At 48.9% G+C, this 24,238-nt stretch overlaps 1 protein-coding gene across 1 annotated transcript in view; it reads right to left on the reverse strand.

Annotated features, from left to right (window-relative positions):
* EPHX1 (epoxide hydrolase 1) overlaps window positions 1-5,978 on the reverse strand; it is a 36,174-nt gene extending 30,196 nt beyond the window's left edge. The window contains exon 1 of the mRNA XM_030812807.1: window positions 5,883-5,978. The gene's annotated coding sequence lies outside the window, so the exon portion shown is untranslated. The remainder of the gene's footprint in view (window positions 1-5,882) is intronic.
* Window positions 5,979-24,238: the final 18,260 nt, after the last annotated feature.

Here is a 24,238-nt window from a genome sequence, read left to right on the forward strand (position 1 = left end):
TTCCATTGGTTCTAAATTACCAGAGAAAAAACTCAAGCAGAACCCAGTTCACCACCTATAAGGAAAAAGCATTGCCCTCCATGCAATTTCAGTCCTTGACATTTCTTTTTTTATTTTTTTATCTTTTAAAATTAAAAAAAAATTAGAATAACTTTTTTAAAAATTATTTTAAAGACAGAGCCTTGCTTTATTGCCCAGGCTGGAGTGCAATGGCACAATCTTAGCTCACTGCGGCCTCCACCTCCCAGATTCAAGCAATTCTCATGCCTCAGCCTCCTGAGTAGCTGGGATTACAGGCGCCCGCCACCACCATGCCTGGCTGATTTTTGTATTTTTAGTAGAAAAGGGGTTTCGCCATGTTGGCCAGGCCGGTCTCAAACTCTTGTTCTCAAGCGATCCGCCTGCCTTGGCCTCCCAAAGTGCCGGGATTACAGGCATGAGCCACCAGGCCAGTCCTTGGCATTCTCTATTTGAGTGGAGAGAGGCTCCTATTCCAGGGGATAATAGGAGTAGATCATATAACACACTTACCGGAGTTCCTTCCCACCATTAGCCACACTCTGCACCTCCCCCTTCTTCCCAAGGTGTCTTTTCCTCAACAATGTGCTCCAAGATCTGGAAGCTTCCTCACAGTGTGTAACAGGAGGGCACTGAAAGCCAGGCCTCATGGAGGAACCTGAGCCTGCCGTCTCATCTAGCAGAGCAGCGAGAGGACTAGGAGTGTTTTCTGTAGGGGTAGCCCAAGGACCAGGGTCCGAGTTCTGGGTTGTTTTGTCGTGGTAGGGGTTAGTTTGTTTGTGGCAATGCTTAGGTTGCAAAAAGGAGTTTAAAAGTCCCAAAAGGCTAAAAATATTTATAGGGGTCAATCAACAGTCCTGAAGGCAACTCTGAAATTAAGATGTTCCATCTTGACCGGGTGCCGTGGCTCACGCCTGTAATCTCAGTACTTTGGGAGGCTGAGGCAGGTGGATCGCTTGAGCCCAGGAGTTCAAGACCAGCCTGGGCAACATAGTGAAACCCTGTCTCTACAAAAAAAAAAAAAAAAAAAAAAAAAAAAATGAAAATTAGCCGGGCATGGTGGTGCACGCCTGTAATCCCAGCTACTTGGGAGGCTGAGGATGGCTTCAGCCTGGTGGGGCGGAGTTTGCAGACAGCTGAGATGGCGCCACTGCACTACAGCCTGGACGGCAGAGTCAGACCCTGTCTCAAAAAAAAAACAATGTCTTGACAGGGTATCACTGTGACCCTGATAGCAGCCTTCCTGGTAGGGTCTGGAAGTCCTGCCTCAGTGAGGCACACGTGGAACCGGAAGAGGGCAGGATTGCTTTCTTCCACCTGGTGGCTGTGCCCCGATCTGGTGGCTATGTTTGCTGGGCCCACTGCTATTTCCCCACAGGGACAACTTGGCAGCAAGCACGTCCTGCCACAGCCAGAAAAACTGGAACATGGGAAAGTATATTCATTTCCCCCAAAGAGCTGGTAAGAGAGTCAGGCTTCTCATATCTTATCACTGCAGGATATACTCATACCTGGAAAGACGGCCTTGGGGCTTGGCACTGGGACCAATGTATTTCTCTTACTTTTCCAAAGTCTCTCCGAAATTAGCCAAGTCTCACCAGTTCTAACAGAAAGAGGGATACAAATTTGTAGGACCGGAAAGTCACCCCTCAATGCGGCCAGTGTCTCTCATTCCACAGGGAAAGCAAATTCCCAGGCTGAGTTGCCAGAGGACAAGCTGAGGTGGTGGCCTTTGGTGAGGGCTGGAAGGCCAATGGCTGCCTGCTCCTGGCCTCTCACAGCATGGCTCTCTGACCCTTCATGGAGGCACTGAGACCTCCTGCTCCCAGTCACCAGCCTCCCACAGCCTTCAAGAGTCACAGTCCAGGCTGCTCCTGGACTAAAGCCAGCCAGGTGGGCCCATGGCAGAGACGCTCAGAACACGGCCTAGACTTCAGGATGTGTCTGGGCACCCCCAACCGCTGTGAGGAAGGCTAGAGAAGCCCTGAGCTGTGACACTGGGGTGGGAAGACTTAAACACACCACCTCCCATACTGCAACCATCTTAAGAAGAGGTAGTTTTTCTTTTTAAAAATTATCTGAGACAGGGTCTTGCTATGTTGCCCAGGGTGGTCTTGAACTCCTGGGCTCAAGAGATCCTCCTGCCTCAGCTTCCCAAAGTGCTGGGATTACAGGTGTGCTCCACCACTCCCAGCTAATTTATTCTTTATAGAGATGAGGTCTCACTTTGTTGCCCAGGCTGGTCTCAAAACTCCTGGGCTCAAGTGATCCACCCGCCTCAGCTTCCCAAAATGCTGGGATTACAGATGTGCGCCATCTTGCCCAGCCAGTTTTTCTGTTTTAAAGAGAATTAAAAATGAAGCTCAGATATGTGAAGCAGTTAATCCAGCTCTTAAGTACCAAAAAGACATTCAAATTCAGTCTATTCATCAAACTTCCCAAATGCTAAAGGCAGCAAAAACTCCTGCTCCTGACCTAGGAACAAGGCCTGTGATCCTAGTTTGTGGAGTAGCTGGAGAATTTTCCAGAAGTCTCTTTAACTCCTTAGAGAAAAGAACACTTTCCCCTCTTATGCAAGCTTGCTCAGTTAGGCCTTGGAGAGCCTAATGGGTGTGGCTGTGCGGGGGCTGGACCATGCACTAAACCACACCCACCCACCAGGCAACAGATGGAAAGACACAGACAGCAGGGCCGGTGGGCATGAGGACTCCACACCAGGTCTCTGAACCCATCTCCTGGAATGCCGTAGGTCAGGCTGTGACAGTCAAATGGCTGCTTTCTGCTGAGAAAGGATGAACTATGACTTCCCCTGGGAAAGTAAATAAACCTTGACAATAGGCGAGGCTGCTCAGTGTGAGCTTGGTTTGCACAATCGTGTGTTCGGTTATATAACGGAGGATTGGATTGCGCAGTTTTCTCCTTGGCGAGAGGAAGCTCTTCCTGGAGCGCCCACCAGCTCCTCCATCCTCAGGAGAGGGGTGTGGCTGGATCCTTGGCAACGCTTTGGTCCCCTAATGGGGGAACTGCTGGGGTGCCTTCTCCCTCCTGCAACCCCCACAGCCCCTTGGAGACTCTGCTCCTAAGCCACTAGGTCTGGGTCAAGAACCACACACAGGCAGTCCAGGGGGCCAGCTAGGCTAGGCAGGAGGCCTTAACTCAGGGCCCTTGAACTCTTAAGATTTTGCCTCCCCTACCCTGTGGCCAGGGCCTTCACTCTAGTTGAAGTGTCTTCACTGGACCCAGCAGAGGCTACAGGACCCACTGAGTCCCTTCAAAACTCACTGTTTCCCTCCTACACATTCCTTTCCTGAAATCCCTTCGGACTTAGCCACAGAATCGTCACATAGCAGAGCTGCAAGGCCTGCAGATCGCTGAGCCTAACCTCATTTTACAGATGAGGTCCAGAGAGGGGACACATTAATGGCAGAGCTGGGACATGAGCCAAGTCTTTTTTCCAGCCCCATCCTCTTCCCACATCACTGTATTACCTCTCAAAGGAATGAATTGCTATTGATGGGATTTACGGCCCTAGAAGAGGTGGGTTTTGAGTATGAGATCCTAGAGGCCCCTCGAATCACTACCTGTCTACTCCTTCTGTGCCCACTCTGTCCCCGAGTGGGTGGGCTTCGAGCTACTTCTTCAGCAGGGTGACCAGCTCATGCTTGGCCCTCCCTTATTTGGTATGCCCAGCTGTGATCCATGCGGTTGAACCTCTTGGTGTAAGAACTGAGAAATGAATCTCGGTAGCCCCTGCTTTCACATGTCTGGGCCTGGGCCAAGATACCAGAATGGGAATCAAGGTGCCAGGTGAGCAATCACCAAGCCTGGGTATGTTGGCTCTCAGGTCGACAGGAGGGGCACTGTGCATTGGTGAACCTGGGCTCCCTGAAAATGCCAGTTATGCTTAAAACATCAGGCAGGAACCAGGACACCCCAGGAGGAGCCTGAACAGTCACTCCACCTCCTGCAGTGGTCAAGATGCCCTTTCTGCAAAGGTCCCTCTGCCCACAGAGCCCTCATTCAGGGCTTCCTGAAGATGTTCCCAGCCGCGTAAGTCCATGCCAGCTAGTGTGCTTCAGGCACAGCTGACAGGCAGGAGGCATCACGCAGAGAGCATGTGGCTTGTCACAGACGGTGCTGAGGTTCACCCTGGCTGCCTTGCTGAGGAGTTATTTTCTGTGGAAGGTCCTTCCTTTCCTGGAATTGGGAAGAAGGCCGTAGAAAGCTCAGGAGTCCCCTCACTTACAGACTGAGCTAGTTCAGTTTATCCAGTAGGTCACTCACCAGCTTGACCCACACTCTGCAAACACAAACATCAGGCCATCCAAGCCGGGCACACTCCTGCCCCCAGCCTTTGCACCTGCACTCCAGGCAGCAGCTTGGCTGCTCCCTAACTCTTCAGGTTTATGCCAGTGCCACCCTTCAGTGAGGCCTTCCCTTTCCACCTGGCACTCCTCTCCCCTCTTCAAAGTTTTATTTATCTCCATAGCACACATCATCTTCTAACATACTTTATAGTTTACAAATGTATTTTGTTTATCATCCCTCTGCCCCTAGAACTGCAAATCCCACAAGGGCATGCTCCCCGCTGTGCCCCAGTTCCACAGTGAGCAGTTCCTAAGTACCGCCCACGCCTCCTCAGGGCCTCCTAGGTGTGGAAATTTGGGAAAGAAAAACTGCTTGGAGAACACTCCCAGAGTTTTTGCTGCCAAGTCAGACCAAGTGGGGTCAGTGAAAGGCCCCCTAATATCCTCCAAACCCAGATCCCTGAAGGAGGCAACCGTTACACCAGAAAACAATGTTACTTTCTGGAGAAGTGTGGCTTCCTGAAAATGTTTATTTTAAATTATGCTGGATGAAGAGGAGGCTGCACAGTGGTACCGAAACAGGCACCAACCCCAAGGTCCTCAACAATTTTCCACCAACAGCTCATCAATCCCAGCAAAGGGCTGTCCTGGAAGCTGGCCTGCCAAGTGCATGGGTCCCCCTCACCTCCCACCTCCAGCCACAAGCTGAGCCCTCACAGAACTTCCAGGACAACCAGTGTTGCCTGTGGGGGCAGATCCAGGCTTTGCGGAACCTGAAGTTTAAACAATGGTAGGTGGACTATGGTGGGGGCATTCAACTTTAAGAAAAAAAAGTCAAAATTAGGATGACAACATTGCTAGGCACCCCTCCTCCAAGATCTCGGGAGCCGCCAGGGCAAGGAAGGAGCCAGAAGCTCAGAGAAAACCGACATCTGCCGGGGAGGGAGGCAGGCGGCCACTAGGTCTCCGCGGCGCTTTTGCTCAGGTTGACCACATTCCCTGGCTTCGACGACAGGGTGAACTCCCGGGCAAGTTTCCTGTTCTACAAGAGGAGAGGGCTGGCCTTCAATCCCGAGACCAGAGCGAGGGGGTGCGGGGCGGCGGCTGCGGCGGCAGATGGAGATGAAAGCGCGTTTCAACCAAAAGGTGTGATCAGTGTTCCGACTTGGGTGACAAATAAGTGCATTTCACCGCGGAGCGAGCCACGGCCCTGGAAGCAGAGCTCGCCCAGGCCAGGGGTCGCGAGCCTCCCTCCCTGCGGAGTCCGCCCGCCGTCTGGGACGCGGAATTCCCTGCGAGAAGTCCGCGGAATTCCCTGCGAGAAGTCCGCGGCCGCCTGCAGGCTCCTTCCCCCAGTAGGCGGCACGCGCAGTCTCCTGGCCGGGGCAGGAGCTGGGGGCGGACCAACTACAAGTCGCTCTGCACCCCTGCGGGCCGACCGCAGCCCCGACCCCTTGGCGCCCCGGCCCGCCGCCCACCCCGGCGGCCCAGCCCGCGCGGAGCCCGAACCGCGTCTGCGTCCGGGGAGTGCGGGCCCGGCCGGCCCTGGGCGCTTACGGTCTCAGCTCGCAGGCTCCGGCGGCGGCAGGCGCGCGATCTCTCCGACTCCCTGGCTCTCCTCGGCTAGTTTTCAGCCGCCCCGGCGCAGTCTCCGCCCAAGCCCGGCCTCCGAGCGGGGCGTTCCCCGGCCTGGAGGACCCGGGTTCTGTCCCTCCCTGCCCGTTACCTGAGCGATCGGGGAAAGTCTCTACGCCTCCCCAAGTCTCCACCTCTGCCGGGGATAAAACGGGCTACTCAAAGGGCGGTCCTCGGCCCCGCGGCCAGAAATGGAGAGAAGCGTTAACAGCTCGTACAGCAGTTTGATCCCGTAACTTCGTCAGTTGAATCTAAAAACAAAAATCCAAACTTGCATGATGTATGTCCTTTTTTTTTTTTTTTTTTTTTTTTTTTTTTTTTTGGAGACAGAGTCTCACTCTATCACCCAGGCTGGAGTGCAGTGGTGCGATCTCGGCTCACTGCAGCCTCAAGCGATCCTCCCACTTCAGCCTCCAGAATAGCTGGGACTACAGGCTGCGCCACCACACCTGGCTAATTTTTTAAGTTTTGTAGATGGGGGGTCTCACTTTGTTGCCTAGGCTGATCTTGAACTCCTGGGCTCAAGCGATGCACCTACCTCCGCCTCCCAAAGTGCTGAGATTATGGGCGTGAGCCACTGCACCTGGCAGCGTATGTCTTTTTAATTTCATCTTTCTAGCAATTCATTCTTAGTATATTTAACAAACATATTGGTCCGTGACATACTGGGAAATCTAAAAACAAATTAGTGTCTTTAAACAGAGAATGTGAGAAGCAATGGTCTGAAGCACTCTTGGGGGTCTTCATGGTGAGGACCAGTATACGATGCTGAGTTCAATGCCAGGGGAGCAACCTCTTAGTGAATCCCCTCCCGCTTTGGAGGGAGCTCAGGGCCCAGGCGGGTGGTTGCTGGGGCTCTTTTGGCTTCCGTGAGAGTGTTAATCCCCAGCCCCTCATCCTTAGAAAGCCTGCCCCATGGCCTCTGCCATCACCCCTCCTTAGCTCCTCCCTTCACCTGCTCAGAGGTGCAGTTCTTTCAACCACCAGCATCTTCAGGATCTCGGTTGACAGACTACAGCTAGGAGGCCACATGCAGGGCCCCGTGGTGACTGGAGTTTTAAGCTTCTGACTGTCACCTTGCACACTTCAGGATAAGGTTCACCACCACCCACCTTCCCTTGGCCTCCAAGCTTTCTGCCCACCCTGGCCCAAGAATTCTGGCCAGCAGACGCACTCACTTCACTCCCACCTCCAAACTTTTGCTCTTGCAGTACTGCCGGACAGGGTGCCCTCCTCCATCCACATATAGAGTCCTCTTGTCCTTTAATTCTACACCCTCCTATAAAAGCACCTGCAGTCTCTGACATCGCTGTATTCCTTTCAGAACCTGCAGTCTGGGAGAGTTCTTTCCCCTCCCCTCCAAATAGTTCACACAGAAGCTCTGCCTCTGGCCACTTCACCAGGGACCCAAATTCGTTACTCTTAAAACTGCAGTGATGGTGAAACAGGTAGGAGTCAGGACTTAACGCCAGAGGTGGGGCTTGGACACCAGACTGAGGACCAAATTGAGGACTAGCTAAAACAGGGACTGGGTGGAAGCTGAGCATAAGATATGCCCACCAGTGTGCCACCATGTCAGTTTACCAGGGCACGCCCCCGGAGTTATCACCCCCCTTCCATGGCAATGACCCAAGGACCCAAAAGTTACTACCCTTTTCCTAGAAATGTCTGCATAAACTGCCCCTTAATCTGCATGTAACTAAAAGTGGGTATCAACAGGACTGCAGAATTGCCCGGAGCTGCTGCTCTCAGCACACTGCCTTTGGGGCAGCCCTGCACTGCAGGAGCAGCCCCCTCTGCTGCTGCTGGACTCCGCCACCTCCATGAAAGTTGCTGTCTCACACCACGGGCTCTCTCTTGAATTCTTTCCTGGACAAAGCTAAAAACCCTGCTGGGCTGAGACCCCATCTGGGGTCTCACCTGCCCTGCATCAAAACTCTTCTAAAATTAGATATTGGTGATGGTTACATCACTACAACTCTGTAAATATACCAAAACCCGTGAAATTTTACACTCTTAAAGGGTGAGTTTTATGGGTATGTGAATTATGTGTCAATAAAGTTGTTATTTTATTTATTTGTTTGTTTGTTTTTGAGATACAGTCTCACTCTGAGTGTCGCCCAGGTTGGAGTACAATGGCGCAATCTCGGAACACTGCAACCTCCACCTCCTGGGTTCAAGTGATCCTCCTGCCTCAGCCTCCCAAGCCGCTGGAATTACAGGCACTTGCCACCATACCCGGCTAATTTTTGTATTTTTAGTAGAGATGGGGTTTCACCATGTTGGCCAGGCTGGTCTCCAACTCCTGACCTCAAGTGATTTGCCTGCCCTGGCCTCCCAAAGTACTGGGATTACAGGCGTGAGCCACCATGTCTGGCCAAAGCTGTTGTTTTTTAAAAACTGCATTAAAATGGCAACCTCTTGTATCCTAATACCCTCCTACTTGGTTAATCATCCATCCAGCATTGGGCTATGAAATCTAAAATAGTGCAAGATATTTCTAAGTACAGCCTACATATGGGCAGTGTAGAAACAAATGCATCAGAGTCCAACTCAGCAGGACAAAATTTAGACAGATTTTCACTGCTTTTGGCTAAAAGCCATTGAAAGGTTTATGGGGCAAAAGAATGGGTATAGTGTGATCTTTAGAATCAATTATATTGTGTAAAATATCAGAGCAAGGCTGTTCTTCTGCATAAACATCTGGAGGGTTTCCAGGTACATCAGGTAGAATGAAATAATGTGTGGGAGGCCATCTTGGATAAAAATTGTAGATCAATTCCTGATTCAACAAAAAGGAAACAACATTTTTCTGCCAAAAATGCACAATATGGATAGAATCATGAGGAAACATTGCACAAACCCCACATTAACCTTCTACAGGCTGGGTGTGGTGGCCCAGGCCTCTAATCCCAGCACTTTGGGAGGCTGAGGCAGGTGGATCACCTGAGGTCAGGAGTTTGAGACCAGCCTAAACAACATGGAGAAACCCCGTCTCTACTAAAAATACAAAATTAGCCCAGCATGGTGGTGCATGCCTGTAATCCCAGCTACTGGGGAGGCTGAGGCAGGAGAATCACTTGAACCCAGGAAGCAGAGGTTGTGGTGAGCAGAGATCACACCATTGCACACTCCAGCCTGGGCAGCAAGAGGGAAACTCCGTCTCGAAACAAACAAACAAACAAAATTCTACAAAATAGCTGGCTTGCACTTTTCAAAAATGTCAGTGTGAAAAAAGGGCAATTGGCCGGGCGCGGTGGCTCACGCTTGTATTCCCAGCACTTTGGGAGGCCGAGGCGGGCGGATCACGAGGTCAGGAGATCGAGACCACGGTGAAACCCCCTCTCTACTAAAAATACAAAAAATTAGCCGGGCGTGGTGGTGGGCACCTGTAGTCCCAGCTACTGGGGAGGAGAATGGCGTGAACCCGGGAGGAGGAGCTTGCAGTGAACCGAGATTGCACCACTGCACTCCAGCCTTGGTGGCAGAGCAAGACTCAAAAAAAAAAAAAAATATATATATATATATATATACATACACACACATATCTATACACGTATATATATATGTGTGCGTATATATATATACACATGTGTGTGTGTGTGTGTGTATATATATGTAAAAGGGGAAGACATGGTTTTTGGGAAACAGAGAATCAAATACAGATTATCGGCAAAGGGGAGTCTCAGCTTGACAGCTGTGCAGCAAAATTAGAGGGCAACTTGTCCAGATTAGAAGAAAAAGACAGGGAGCGGGAAGGAGAGAAAGACAAAGGATGCTAGGAAGCAGGCCTCGGGTTGTGGGTGAGGGAATATTTAATGCATTTACTGATAAAGTTTTTTTTTTTTTTTCGAGACAGAGTTTCGCTCTGTCTCCCAGGCTGGAGTGCAGTGGTGCGATCTCAGCTCACTGCAAGCTTCGCCTCCCGGGTTCACGCCATTCTCCTGCTTCAGCCTCCTGAGTAGCTGGGACTACAGGCGCATGCCGCCGCGCCCGGCTAATTTTTTTTTTTTATATATTTTTAGTAGAGACGGGGTTTCACCATGTTAGCCAGGATGGTCTCGATCTCCTGACCTCATGATCCATCCGCCTCGGCCTCCCAAAGTGCTGGGATTACAGGCGTGAGCCACCGCGCCCGGCCAACTGATAAAGTTTTTGGAAAATAATATCAATGGACATTTGTCACATCCAATGGTATACTGGGGGGGAAATTAAGACAATATATAGAAAAATAAGCAAAGGGAAAACACTACAGGAAAAATGGGAAATTGTTTGAGAAAGAAAATGTAATAATGGCACATTGCTTGGCTCTGTAGTGGACAATATTTATATAATCATAATTTTGTAGGCATTATTGATTTAGGCCTGGTGTAGTGGCTCACACCTGTAATCGCAGAACCTTGGGAGGCCGAGGCAGGTGAATTACTTGTGGGCAGGAGATTGAGACCAGCCTGGCCAACATTGTGAAACCCTGTCTCTACTAAAAATACAAAAATTAGCCGGGCTTGGTGGTGCATGCCTGTAATCCCTGCTATTTGGGAGGGTGAGGTACGAGAATTGCTTGAACCCGGGAGGCGGAGGTTGCAGTGAGCTGAGATTGCGCCACTACACTCCAGCCTAAGCGACAGAGTGAGACCATCTCAAAAAAAAAAAAACACAATATTGATTTTACAAAAATTATAATTATTACTATATTGGGGGGATGGAGTGGGAGCAGTAGGGTTTAGTGGAAGAAAAATGCATTATAAGCATAATATTTAAATATACAGAGACAAATACCAAAAGACTTGAAAGTAGAATAGGAGGGCCGGACGTGGTGGCTCATGTCTGTAATCCCAGCACTTTGGGAGGCTGAGGGGGGTGGATCACCTGAGGTCAGGAGTTTGAGACCAGCCTGGCCAACATGGTGAAACCTCATCTCTACTAAAGTTACAAAAATTAGCGGGGCGTAGTGGTGGACCCTCATGTTGGGCAGGCTGACCACCTGGGGCCTGGTCCTGCCTCCCTCCTTGATGCTGACGATCATGGGCAGTGAGGTGGTCTCCCAGGCGATGCACTGTCGCGGCCCCAGAAATGGCCAATTGAAGGCCAGGGCCTCCAGGGGCTGCTGGCAGGTGCCCACACACTTGTAAGCCAGGAAGCCCGGGGGCTCCAGCACCCAGTTCTTGGCCCACTTCATCTCCTGCAGGTCAGTGTACATGTCCTGGTGGCAGCAGCAGGTGCCCTCGGTCACTGGTGCTTCAGGGTCACAGTCGCCCTGAGCTCTGTGTGGGCAAGGAGAGCAGGGTCAGAGGTCAGCTGGGAAGGCTGAGGTCAGAAGGCCTGGGGCACAGCTTAGTGGGCACCTGGGAGGGAGATTTATGATCTAGCTCTCACTATGTTTTAAAAGCTGAATATTTGTGAGAAGCTGAATAAACATAACTGAATCATAAATAAATAAATCAGCTAGGTCTCCTAATAGGCCAGACAATGAACTAGGTACTTCGCATGTATTATCTCAGGTGATGTCTGCATTTCATCCTCAGGTAGGTTCCAGCATTAACCCCATTCCACCTGAGGCCACTGACACTCAGAGATGTTCAGTGACGTGCCACAGGACCTGCAGCTAGTGGAAGGCAGAGCTAGATGGAGGCCAGACCAACCGGTTCCAAGGCCTCTTCTTAACCACTGTGCTACACAGCCCCCATCTGCTCCAGAGTTAACTTGTCCATGAGGAAAGAATTCATCAAAGCAGGAGGAAAGCTCATCTCCCCTAGTAACAGCTAAAGCTAGGATTTTCCTAGATTTAATCATGGAGAAGGGTAAAGTGAAAGTAGATGATTACAATCGTGTATATGGAGTCAATGGTAATATAAAAATCCATTGAAAATTGTCAAAGACATTTTGCAATAAAATGAATAATGCAATTTCTTCCTTTTTTTTTTTTTTGAGACGGAGTCTGGCTCTGTCGCCCAGGCTGGAGTGCAGTGGCGCAATCTCGGCTCACTGCAAGCTCCGCCTCCCGGGTTCACGCCATTCTCCTGCCTCAGCCTCTTCGAGTAGCTGGGACTACGGGTGCCCGCCACCACGCCAGGCTAATTTTTTGTATTTTTAGTAGAGACGGGGTTTCATCGTGGTCTCGATCTCCTGACCTCGTGATCCGCCCACCTCGGCCTCCCAAAGTGCTGGGATTACAAGCATGAGCCACCGCGCCCGGCCGAGAACTATGATCTATCTTTTTAATTGTTGTATATAGTACAAGGTAGAGCTCAAAATTCACTTTTTAAAAACATCTGGATATCTAGTTTTTCCAGCACTATTTGTTGAATAGACTGTCTTATCTCCATTAACTTACCTTCACACCTTTTTATTTTTTATTTTTTGAGATGGATTTTGCTCTTTCACCCATGCTGGAGTGCAGTGGCATGATCTCAACTCACTGCAACCTCCGCCCTCCAGGTTCAAGCCATTTTCCTGCCTCAGCCTCCCGAGTAGCTGGGATTACAGGCGCATGCCACCACACCTGGCTTTGTATTTTTAGTAGAGATGGGGTTTCACCATGTTGGCCAGGTTGGTCCCGAACTCTTGACCTCAGGTGATCCACTTGCCTCTGCCTCCCAGAGTGCTAGGATTATAGACGTGAGCCACTATGCCTGGCCATCTTTGATATCTTTGTTTATTTATTATTTGTTTATTTGTTTATTTTTTTGAGATGGAGTCTTGCTTTGTCACCCAGACTGGAGTGCAGTGGCACGATCTTGGCTCACTGCAACCTCCATCTCCTGGGTTCATGCAATTCTCCTGCCTCAGCCTCCCGAGTAGCTGGGATCATAGGCATGCGCCACCACATCTGGCCAATCTATCTCTGGTCCCCTGGACCCACTTTATGCACTCTTGTCTTTTCTCATTCCTTTTACCCCGCTGGACTTTGTAGCCCCCACAGCCTGGTGTTGGGCCTGATCACCCCAACATTTCTGGCGCCGAATGTGAGGCTGTGAAGACCCCAGTGAAGGAACGCTAGAGCATGTGAAAGTGGAGGACGCATCATCAAAGGAAACCTGAGGACGACTGAAAGGAGCTTGGTGGGTAAACTGGGCGCTCGGAAGAACCAGGGTAACAATGGGAAAAAATGAAAGTAAACATTCTGCTTATTTAAAGTTTCTTTTTTTTTTTTCTGAGATGGCGTCTCGCTCTGTTGCCCAGGCTGGAGTGCAGTGGCACGATCTTGGCTCACTGCAAGCTCTGCGTCCCGGGTTACACCATGCTGCTGCCTCAGCCTCCTGAGTAGCTGGGACTACAGGCACCCGCCACCACACATGGCTAATTTTTTTGTATTTTTAGTAGAGACAGGGTTTCACTGTGTTAGCCAGATGGTCTCGATCTCCTGACCTCGTGATCCGCCTGCCTCAGCCTCCCAAAGTGCTGGGACTACAGGCATGAGCCACCGTGCCCGACCTATTTAAACTTTCTAAGGCATTTATTTTTAGTAGAGACAGGGTTTCACCATACTGGTCAGGCTGGTCTGAATTCCTGACCTCAAGTGATCCACCCACCTCAGCCTCCCAAAGTGTTGGGATTACAAGTGTGAGCCACCACACCTGGCCCTTTTGATATCTTTAATAAATCCGTTATCCATATATATGTGGGTCTGTTTTTGGGTTCTATTCTTTTCCATTGATCTACTTGATTTCCTTGATGCTGTCTTGAATAACCGTAGCTATGTAATAAGACCTGAAGGAAGGTAGTGTTAGTCCTTCAACTTTTTGCAAAAGTGTTCTTTTGCAAAGTTGTTTTAGGTATTCGTGGTCCTTTACTTTCCTATATGAATTTAGAATCAGCATGTCAATATCTACAAAAAAAAAAAAAAAAAAAAAAGCCTGCTAGGCCAGGCGTGGTGGCTCACACCTATAATCCCAGCACTTTGGGAGGCCAAGGCAGGTGGATCACTGGAGGCCAGGAGATGGAGACCAGCCTGGCCAAGATGGCAAAATCCTCTCTACTAAAAATACAAAGATTAGCTGGGTGTGGTAGTGTGCCTGTAGTCCCAGCTAATTGGGAGGCTGAAGCACGAGAATTCCTTGAACCCGGGAGGTGGAGGTTGCAGTGAGCCAAGATCACGCAAGCGCACTGCAGCCTGAGTGACAGAGTGAGACTCCATCTCAAAACAAAAAAAAAAAGTATAATTTATTGATCTTTACTATATTCCAGGCACTGTGCTAAAAGCTTAAAATGGATCATGTTTTTTTGTTTGTTTGTTTGTTTGTTTGTTTGAGACAGTGTCTCCCTCAATCACCCAGGCTGGAGTGCAATGGCGTGATCTTGGCTCACTGCAATCTCTGCCTCCCTGGTTCAAGCGATTTTCATCCCTCAGCCTCCCAAGTAGTTGGGATCAACAGGCGTGCGCTGTTGGTAGAAGAGCTGAGGCAGGACTGGCTTATCTGTCATAATGTAAAAGAGTCTAGGAAGATGTCCAGGGTCCAGGGTCTAAAACCCCTTGTGGCCTTTGGAACACCAAGCTCTGTGCCAAAGGGTGGAAGGCTGCCCTGCCACACCACAATCTAAGCCCAAGGCATAGAATCCCTTGTGGCTTGGATGGAACCCAGGGCTCAGGGCATAAAACCCCTCGTAGCCTCTGGAATGTGCACAGACTTGTTGGTTCCTTGCTTCTTACTTGTAAACATGTCCTCCATTATCTCAAGCAGCAGAGCATATACTGTATGCGTCAAAGGAAATGCTAAACCGTCACAGCTAGGCTTAATGCACCACCTTTCTACCCCCACATCCTCACGCCCTCACCTGTTTACCCTCACGTCCTCACCACCTGCTTCTTTGTTTGATTACCAATAAATAGTGTGGGCTCCCAGAGCTCGGGGCCTTCACAGCCTCCAATCTAGCGCTGGCCCCCTGGACCTACTTCATGCACTTTTGTCTTTTCTCATTCCTTTGACCCCGCTGGATTTTGTAGCCCCCACGGCCTGGTGTTGGGCCTGATCACCCCAACATTTCTGGTACCCAGTGTGGGGCTATGAAGACCCCAGTGAAGGAACACTAGAGCATGTGGAAGTGGAGGACGCATCATCAAAGGAAACCTGAGGATGACTGAAAGGAGCTCAGTGGGTAAGCTGGGCGCTCGGAAGAACCAGGGTAATAATGGGACAAAATGAAAGTAAACATTCTGCTTAAACTTTCTTTTTTTTTTTTTTTTTTTTTGAGACGGAGTCTTGCTCTGTTGCCCAGGCTGGAGTGCAGTGGCGTGATCTTGGCTCACTGTAAGCTCCGCCACCTGGGTTATGCCATTCTCCTGCCTCAGCCACCCGAGTAGCTGGGACTACAGTCACCTGCCACCACACCCGGCTAATTTTTTTGTATTTTTAGTAGAGACAGGGTTTCACTGTGCTAGCCAGGATGGTCTCGATCTCCTGACCTCGTGATCCACCCGCCTCAGCCTCCCAAAGTGCTAACGTGCTGGGATTACAGGCATGAGCCACCGTGCCTGGCCTATTTAAACTTTCATTTTTTTTTTTTTTTGTAGTGAAAATTTTTTTTATTAATTTTTTTTTTGCACACAAAACAATAAACATTTTCTAAAAATACATACAAACAAAAAGATGCATATCAAACATATTAGGAAGGTTGCACATGGGAAGACAGGGAATAGAAATGGGGGGTGGGAATTAAAGAAAATAAATGAGAGAGGGACTTTGTATGGATCAATGATAATAACTCAATCCTCTATTTGACAAAGAAGAAGGAGAAGGAAGAGGAAGAAAAAGAAAGTGGGATAAAGGATCAGAAAGGGAGGAAAATAGAAAAACTTAGAGTATGACTCCAGGGTAGACCTGTTTTGTTGTCGCTGGGTTGGTTGGTTGGTTTGTCTGTTGTATTTTTCATATGTTTCGCCATGTCGGCCAGGCTGGTCTCGAACTCCTAGCCTCAAGTGATCAACCCGCCTCGGCCTCCCAGAGTGCTGGGACCACAGGCGTGCGCCACCATGTCCAGCCCCCACATTGCGTCTGGCCTCCGTGGTAGACTGCCTAGACGGGGCGGCCAGGCAGGGGCGCTCCCCACATCCCAGATGGGGCGGCTGGGCAGAGGCGCTCCTCACTTCCCAGACGGGGCGGCCGGGCAGAGGCGCTCCTCACTTCCCAGACGGGCGGCCGGGCAGAGGCGCTCCTCACTTCCCAGACGGGGCGGCCGGGCAGAGGCGCTCCTCACTTCCCAGACGGGGTGGCGGCCGGGCAGAGGCGTTCCTCACTTCCCAGACGGGGCGGCCGGGCAGAGGCGCTCCTCACTTCCCAGACGGGGTGGCGGCCGGGCAGAGGCGCTCCTCACTTCCCAGACGGGGCGGCCGGGCAGAGGAGCTCCTCACTTCTTCCCAGACAGGGCGGCCGGGCAGAGGCGCTCCTCACTTCCCAGACGGGGCGGCCGGGCAGAGACGCTCCTCACTTCCCAGACGGGGCGGCCGGGCAGAGGCGCTCCTCACTTCTTCCCAGACAGGGTGGCCGGGCAGAGGTGCTCCTCACTTCCCAGACGGGGCGGCTGGGCAGAGACGCTCCTCACCTCTTCCCAGACGGGGCGGCCGGGCAGAGGCGCTCCTCACCTCCCAGACGGGGCGGCGGCCAGGCAGAGGCGCTCCCCACATCCCAGACGATGGGCGGCCGGACAGAGGCGCTCCTCACATCCCAGACGATGGGCGGCCGGGCAGAGGCGCTCCTCACATCCCAGACGATGGGCGGCCGGGCAGAGGCACTCCTCACTTCCCAGACGGGGCGGCCGGGCAGAGACGCTCCTCACCTCTTCCCAGACGGGGTGGCTGGGCAGAGGCGCTCCTCACTTCCCAGACAGGGCGGCCGGGCAGAGGCGGTCCTCACCTCCCAGACGGGGCGGTGGCCGGGCAGAGGCGCTCCCCACATCCCAGACGATGGGCGGCCAGGCAGAGAGGCTTCTCACTTCCTAGACGGGGTGGCGGCTGGGCAGAGGCGCTCCTCACATCCCAGATGGGGCGGCCGGGCAGAGGCGCTCCCCACCTCCCTGACGGGACGGCGGCCGGGCAGAGGCTGCAATCCCAGCACCCTGGGAGGCCAAGGCAGGCGGCTGGGAGGCGGAGGTTGCAGCCAGCCAAGACCACGCCACCGCACTCCAGCCCGGGCAACACCGAGCACCAAGTGAGCGAGACCCCGTCTGCAGTCCCAGCACCTCGGGAGGCTGAGGCGGGCAAACCACTCAAGGTCAGGAGCTGGAAACCAGCCTGGCCAACATGGCAAAACCGCGCCTCCAGCCAAAGGAGAAAAACCAGGGAGGGGTGGTGGCGCGTGCCCACAATCCCAGGCAGGCTGCAGGCCGAGGCAGGAGAATCACGGGAGCCGGAGGCAGGGAGTCTGCAGCGAGCCGAGTACACTCCAGCCTGGGCAACAGAGGGAAGAAAAGAAAGAAAAAGAAAGAGAGAGGCAGGCAGGCGGGCAGGCAGGCAGGCAGGCAGGCCTATTTAAACTTTCTAAGGCATTTATTATGGAGAGGGGGAGTGAAAGTTAGTACTCAACATTTATTAACACTCTTTAGTACAGTAGAGCAGTTTTGCCCATGGTTTCCAGAACATGGGACAGTGGAGTTGGATGAATGGGAAAGAATTGACAGAGATTTAAAAAAGGTGCATAAAGAAGGAGCCAAAATTCCATTTTCTGTTTGGTCAGTGTGGGTGTTGATAAAGGTAGCTCTTGAGCCATTTCAAACAGATGGCGAGGCAGATGAGTGTAAAAAATTGACTTCAGATTCTGAATATGAGGAACAGGAACCAGAGGAAATTAAAGAAAAGAAAGGGAAGCTGAAAAAGTTGTATTTTACTAGGCTGTCGGTTCTACCTGCTGAATTAAGTAAATGGCCACCTCCTTCCTCTCCCCATAATGGGCGAGAAGATGAATTAGCTATAAAACTTACTGCTCTGGTAGCTGCAACATTAAAAGCTGGAGCAATTGGTGGTGCTATACAAAATTTTATTCAGAAGGCTACAGCTGAAGGAGACCCAGAAGCATGGCAATTTCCCATTACTATAACCCCACAAGGAGGGTAACATATAGCTAATTGGGCCACTTTTAAGTTATTGATGGAATTTAAACAAGCCATTAGTCAATATGGGTCAAATTCTCCTTTTGTACAAACTTTACTAAAAAATGTGGCTCTTGATAATAGATTAATACCATATGACTGGGATACTTTAACAAAATCTGTTCTCACTCTGACCCAGTACTTAACAGTTTAAAACTTGGTGGGCTGAGGCCAGGTGCGGTGGCTCACGCCTGTAATCCCAGCACTTTGGGAGGCCGAGGCAGGCGGATCACGAGGTCAGGAGATCAAGACCATCCTGGCTAATAAGGTGAAACCCTGTCTCTACTAAAAATACAAAAATTAGCTGGGCGTGGTGGTGGGTGCCTGTAGTCCCAGCTACTCGGGAGGCTGAGGCAGGAGAATGGCATGAACCCGGGAGGTGGAGCTTGCAGTGAGCTGAGATTGTGCCACTGCACCCCAGCCTGGAGACAGAGCGATACTCCATCTCAAAACAAACAAACAAACAAACAAACAAAAAAACTTGGTGGGCTGATGAAGCTCAAACTCAGGCAAGCGAAAACACACAAGCACAGCCGCCTGTGCCTGTTTCCTTTGAACAGTTAATGGGGTTGGGCCCTAATTGAGGCTGATTAGACAATCAAACAGTAATGAAAAATATTGCCATTGTTCAGTTACACACTGTGTGCTTATGGACATGGAAAAAAATAAATGTTACAGGGAAAAAATATCCTTCTTTCATTAGACCTATGAGAGGGAAGGCTCATTTGGCTGAATATATCAAGGCTTGTGATGGCATTGGGGGTAATTTACATAAGGCTACTACTCTTTTAGCTCAAGCTATGGCCAAATTAAAGGTGGGAAAAATATGCCCCATTTCTCAGGGTTTTGTTTTTTTTTTTGAGACGGAGTCTTGCTCTGTCACCCAGGCTGGAGTGCAGTGGCGCGATCTCGGCTCACTGCAAGCTCCGCCTCCAGGGTTCACGCCATTCTCCTGCCTCAGCCTCTCCGAGTAGCTGGACTACAGGCGCCCACCACCACGCCGGCTAATTTTTGTATTTTTGGTAGAGACGGGTTTCACGTGGTCTCGATCTCCTGACCTCATTATCCGCCCGCCTCGGCCTCCCAAAGTGCTGGGATTACAAGCGTGTGCCACCGCGCCCGGCCAGGGTTTTGTTTTAATTGTGGGCAATTTGGACACACAAAAAAGGAATGTAGAAAAGGAAATCAAAAGGCAAAAACTATTACCATCAATCAACAGAAAAGTCCCGGTGGCTGCCCCTGGTGTAAGAAAGGCAATCACTAGGCAAATCAGTGTCATTCTAAATTTAGCAAAGATGGGTAACCTCTTTCAGGAAACAGGGAAGACGGGCCTGCCTCGGGCCTCTCAACAAACCGAGGCATATCCAGCACAGCCAGTGCCCTTATAAAGGTACAACAATTGTCCCCCACCACAGCAGGCAGTGCTGCCATACATCTTTGCAGCACAGTTCCCATTCCCTTACCACCTGGGGAGCCACCAAAGGTCCCCATGGGAGTTAGGGGCCCTTTACCCTCAGGAACAGTTGTTCTATTGCTTGGAAGGTCTAGTTTAAATTTAAGAGGTGTCACTGTACATACAGGAATAATTGATTCTGATTATACCAAAGAGATTCAATTAGTTATTAGTTCCTCAATTCCATGGCCGGCTTCCCCAGGAGAAAGAATTGCTCAGTTGTTACTGTTACCTTATGCAAAACTGGGAAGGGCCGGGCGCGGTGGCTCACGCTTGTAATCCCAGCACTTTGGGAGGCCGAGGCGGGCGGATCATGAGGTCAGGAGATCGAGACCACGGTGAAACCCCGTCTCCACTAAAAATACAAAAAAATTAGCCGGGCGTGGTGGCGGGCGCCTGTAGTCCCAGCTACTCAGAGAGGCTGAGGCAGGAGAATGGCGTGAACCCAGGAGGCGGAGCTTGCAGTGAGCCGAGATCGCGCCACTGCACTCCAGCCTGGGCGACACAGTGAGACTCCGTCTCAAAAAAAAAAAAAAAAACAAAAAACTGAGAAGCAGCACACTAAAAAGAATAAGAGGCTTCGGTAGTACGAATCCAGCAGGAAAACCTGTATATTGGGTTAATCAAGTGCCTGACAAAAGACATTTGTACAGTAAGTATTCAAGGAAAGGACTTTGAAGGGTTAGTAGATACTGGAGCTGATGTTTCTATTATTGGTTTAAATCAATGGCCCCAGCATTGGCCAAAACAAAAGGCATCCATTGGTATTATTGGAGTAGGAGCTGCCTCAGAAGTTTTCAAAGTTCTTTAATTTTGCCATGCCAAGGGCTGGATGGCCAAGAAGGGACAATTCAACCTATTATTATACCTATTCCTGTCAATCTATGGGGTAGAGACTTATTATAACAATGGGGTGCTGAAATATCTATTCCTATGGACCAGTATAGTAATAACAGTAAACAAATGATGAGAAAAATGGGAAATCTCCTGGGGACTGGGAAAAAATGAAAATGGCCAACTAGAACCTTTAGAACTAAAAGGACAAACAGATCGAACTGGATTAGGGTATCGTTTTTAGGAGTGGCCATTGCTGAGCCTCCGGCTCCCATTCCTCTTGTTTGGTTAACTGCCAAACTGGTTGGGGTGCAGCAATGGCTGCTGAAAAAGGAAAAACTGGAGGCTTTAAAAGAATTGGTACGGAAACAATTGCAAAAGGGACACATAGAGCCTACTTTCTCTCCTTGGAATTCTCCTGTGTTTGTTATTAAGAAAAAATCAGGAAAGTGGAGAATGTTAACAGATTTGAGGGCTGCTAATGCTGTAATTCAACCCATTGGTGCACTGCAACCAGGCTGCCTTCTCCAACAATGATCCCAAAATACTGGCCTCTCATAGTGATAGATTTAAAAGATTGCTTCTTTACCATTCCTTTAGCTACCCAAGATTATGAAAAATTTGCTTTTACTGTTCCCACTATAAATAACAAAGAACCAGTGGACAGATACCATTGGAAAGTACTGCCACAAGGCATGTTAAATAGCCTGACTATTTGTCAAACTTATGTCGGAAAAGTTATTAAGCCAGTTAAAGAACAATCTTACAAATGTTATATTATCCATTACATGGATAATTTTATGTGCAGCTGAAACTAGAGAGGAATTAATGCTATGCTACAAACAACTGGAAAAGGCGGTGACTGCAGCGGGATTAATCATAGCCCCTGATAAAATCCAAACTTCTACTCCCTTTCAGTATTTAGGAACGAAAGTAGAATAAAATACTACTAAGCCTCAAAAGGTTCAAATTAGAAGAGATGATTTAAAAACTCTAAATGATTTTCAAAAATTGTTAGGAGACATTAATTGGATTCATCCCACTTCAGGCATTCCTACTTATGCTATGTCTTACCTCTTTTCTACCTTATGAGGTAATTTTAACTTAAACAGTAAATGCTTCCTGTCCAAAGAGGCATTAGAGGGACTTCAATTAATTGAAGAAAAAAATTCAACAGGCACAAGTGACTTGAATTGACCCTATGCAGCCATTAGTTTTTAGTTTTTCCTACTAAACATTCACCTACAGGAGTTACTGTTCAACAGAATTATCTGGTTGAGTGGCTTTTTCTACCTCACAATACAACTAAACGCTCACTCTATACTTAGATCAAATTGCTGTACTAGTAGGACAAGCAAGGCTGCGCACAACAAAGTTAATGGGATATGATCCAAATCAAATTATAGTTCCATTAAACAAGCAACAAATTCAGTAAGCTTATATTAATTCCCAGGAATGGCAAGTAATTTGACAGGTTTTACTGGCATTCTTGATAATCATTATCCTAAATCCAAAATATTCCAACTTCTTAAATTAACATCATGGATATTGCCTTCCATCACTCAAAAAGCTCCTATTGAAGGGGGCCATCACTGTTTTTACTGATGGATCTAATAATGGAACAGTCTCATTTGCAGAACCTCAACAGCAAGTTTTTCAAACTGAATTGGCTTCTGCTCAAAGGGCTGAACAACAGCCAGTAAACATTGTTTCTGATTCAGCCCATGTAGTGCAAGCCACACAAAATATTGAATGTGCCTTAATTCAAAATGTGACTAATGACCAACTTAATCTTTTATTTCATTCTTCACAGCAAGCAGTACAACGAAGGCATTCCCCTTTTTATATTACTCATATAAAAGCACATACTAACCTCCCTGGCCCTTTAACTAATCAAAGGGCAGATAATTATATGGGCAAGAGGATTTGCTTGTGTCTCTCCAGGTGACAAGCACGTGCCTGTATGGGTGCCCACCAAACATCTGAAGATCTATCATGAACTACAGCAGGAAGAGAGGACTCTGGGAAGAGCCAAAACTCCCGATATGAGTGATGGCACAAATAAACATCTCAGAGATGAAGGAGAAAACCGAGAATAGTCATCAGGCAAATTCTCCAACATAGGGACAAATCAAGAAGTTGGCGCAGATGGCAAAGGACAACTTGAAAACACAGAACAAACTAAAAACAACTAGTAACCTGATGGTGGCCATGCTGGTGGTACTCACCATGGCAGCAAGCCTCCCTACTATAAGAGCAACTCAGAATTTCACTTATTGGGCATATGTCCCATTTCCGCCTTTAATTAGGTCTGTGAGTTGGATGGACCCTGTTACTGAGGTGTACACCAACAACAGTACCTGGATGGCTGAGCCCACAGATAACCAAGGGCCAACGCCTCCTAATGAGGAAGGGATAAAAATAAATATATCCATAGAATATAAATATCCCCAATATGCCTGGGACCTGCCATTGGAGGTTTACAGATTGACACACAGGCCTGGTTGGCAGTATTCCCCCAAAAAATAAATCATGGGCTGTTTTGCATATGATTTCAGGACACAGTTTAAAATATAATCATTCCCATCCTAAAACCCTGAGGTTCCATCTGAATAAGTTCAAATATAAACAAAATAGAGTTCAGTTTAAAGGTGTGGATGCTTGAACTTGGGAAAATTGTATAGCAAGTTAAGGCTGAGGTGCTACAAAATAATTCCTATGGAATCATCATTAATTAGTCCCCTAAGGGGATCTTTAAAGAAAATTGCACCAGAAGGCCGTCTTGTAGAACAAATGTAATAAACCAATAGAACCATTGGCAATTAAATAATACACAATATATTTGGACAAAAGCTGAGGTCCCTATCATATGGAGTCCTACTGGCATTGTCGCCCCCTAGTCCAAAAATGGTATCTCCTGCCATAGGACAGGAACATTCTGAATTATGGAAATTAGCTATGGCTCAAAGTTCAATCCACATTTGGGAGGGTAAATATAACAAGTATAAAGGGGAAGGAGGTAAAAATAAATACGCTCTTTCTTTTCTTTCCAACAGGACTTTTTGGATTCAAAGTTGTGTCCGGCCATCTTTTGTGCTAGCAATAGGAAATGTTACTCTTAATATAAATACACACTTTATTTTATGCCCCAAATGTCATTTGTTTACCTGTATTAGTTCAACTTTTAATAAAAATCAGACTGTTCTAATAATTAAAGCCAGGGAAGGAGTCTGGATACCTATGTCTTTAAATACACCGTGGGAGGCATCTCCATCCATTCATATAGTAACTGAAATCCTTAAAAAACTTTTATCCCAGGCCGGGCGCGGTGGCTCACGCTTGTAATCCCAGCACCTTGGGAGGCTGAGGCGGGCGGATCACGAGGTCAGGAGATCGAGACCACGGTGAAACCCCGTCTCTACTAAAAATACAAAAAAATTAGCCGGGTGTGGTGGCGGGCGCCTGTAGTCCCAGCTACTCGGAGAGGCTGAGGCAGGAGAATGGCGTGAACCCAGGAGGCAGAGCTTGCAGTGAGCCGAGATTGCGCCACTGCACTCCAGCCTGGGCGACAGAGCGAGACTCCATCTCAAAAAAAAAAAAAACAAAAAACAAAAAACTTTTATCCAGTTCAAAAAGATTTATAGTTGCTCTCGTAGTTGCTATAATTGGCCTCATTGCTATTACTACTACTACTGTAATAGCTGTACATGAATGGCTCTACATTCATCTGTACAAACTGTTAAATTTGTCAACAAGTGGCAAAAGAATTCCACAAAATTATGGAACTCTCAAACTCATATAAATCAAAAAACCAAATTAATGATCTCCATCAGACAGTGATTTGAATGGGAGATCATAAGTTTAAAAAGTAAAATTCAAATGCAATGTGATTGAAATACCTCTGATTTTT

This window comes from Nomascus leucogenys, chromosome 5 (genome assembly GCF_006542625.1).
Source record: "Nomascus leucogenys isolate Asia chromosome 5, Asia_NLE_v1, whole genome shotgun sequence".
Lineage (NCBI taxonomy): Eukaryota > Metazoa > Chordata > Mammalia > Primates > Hylobatidae > Nomascus > Nomascus leucogenys.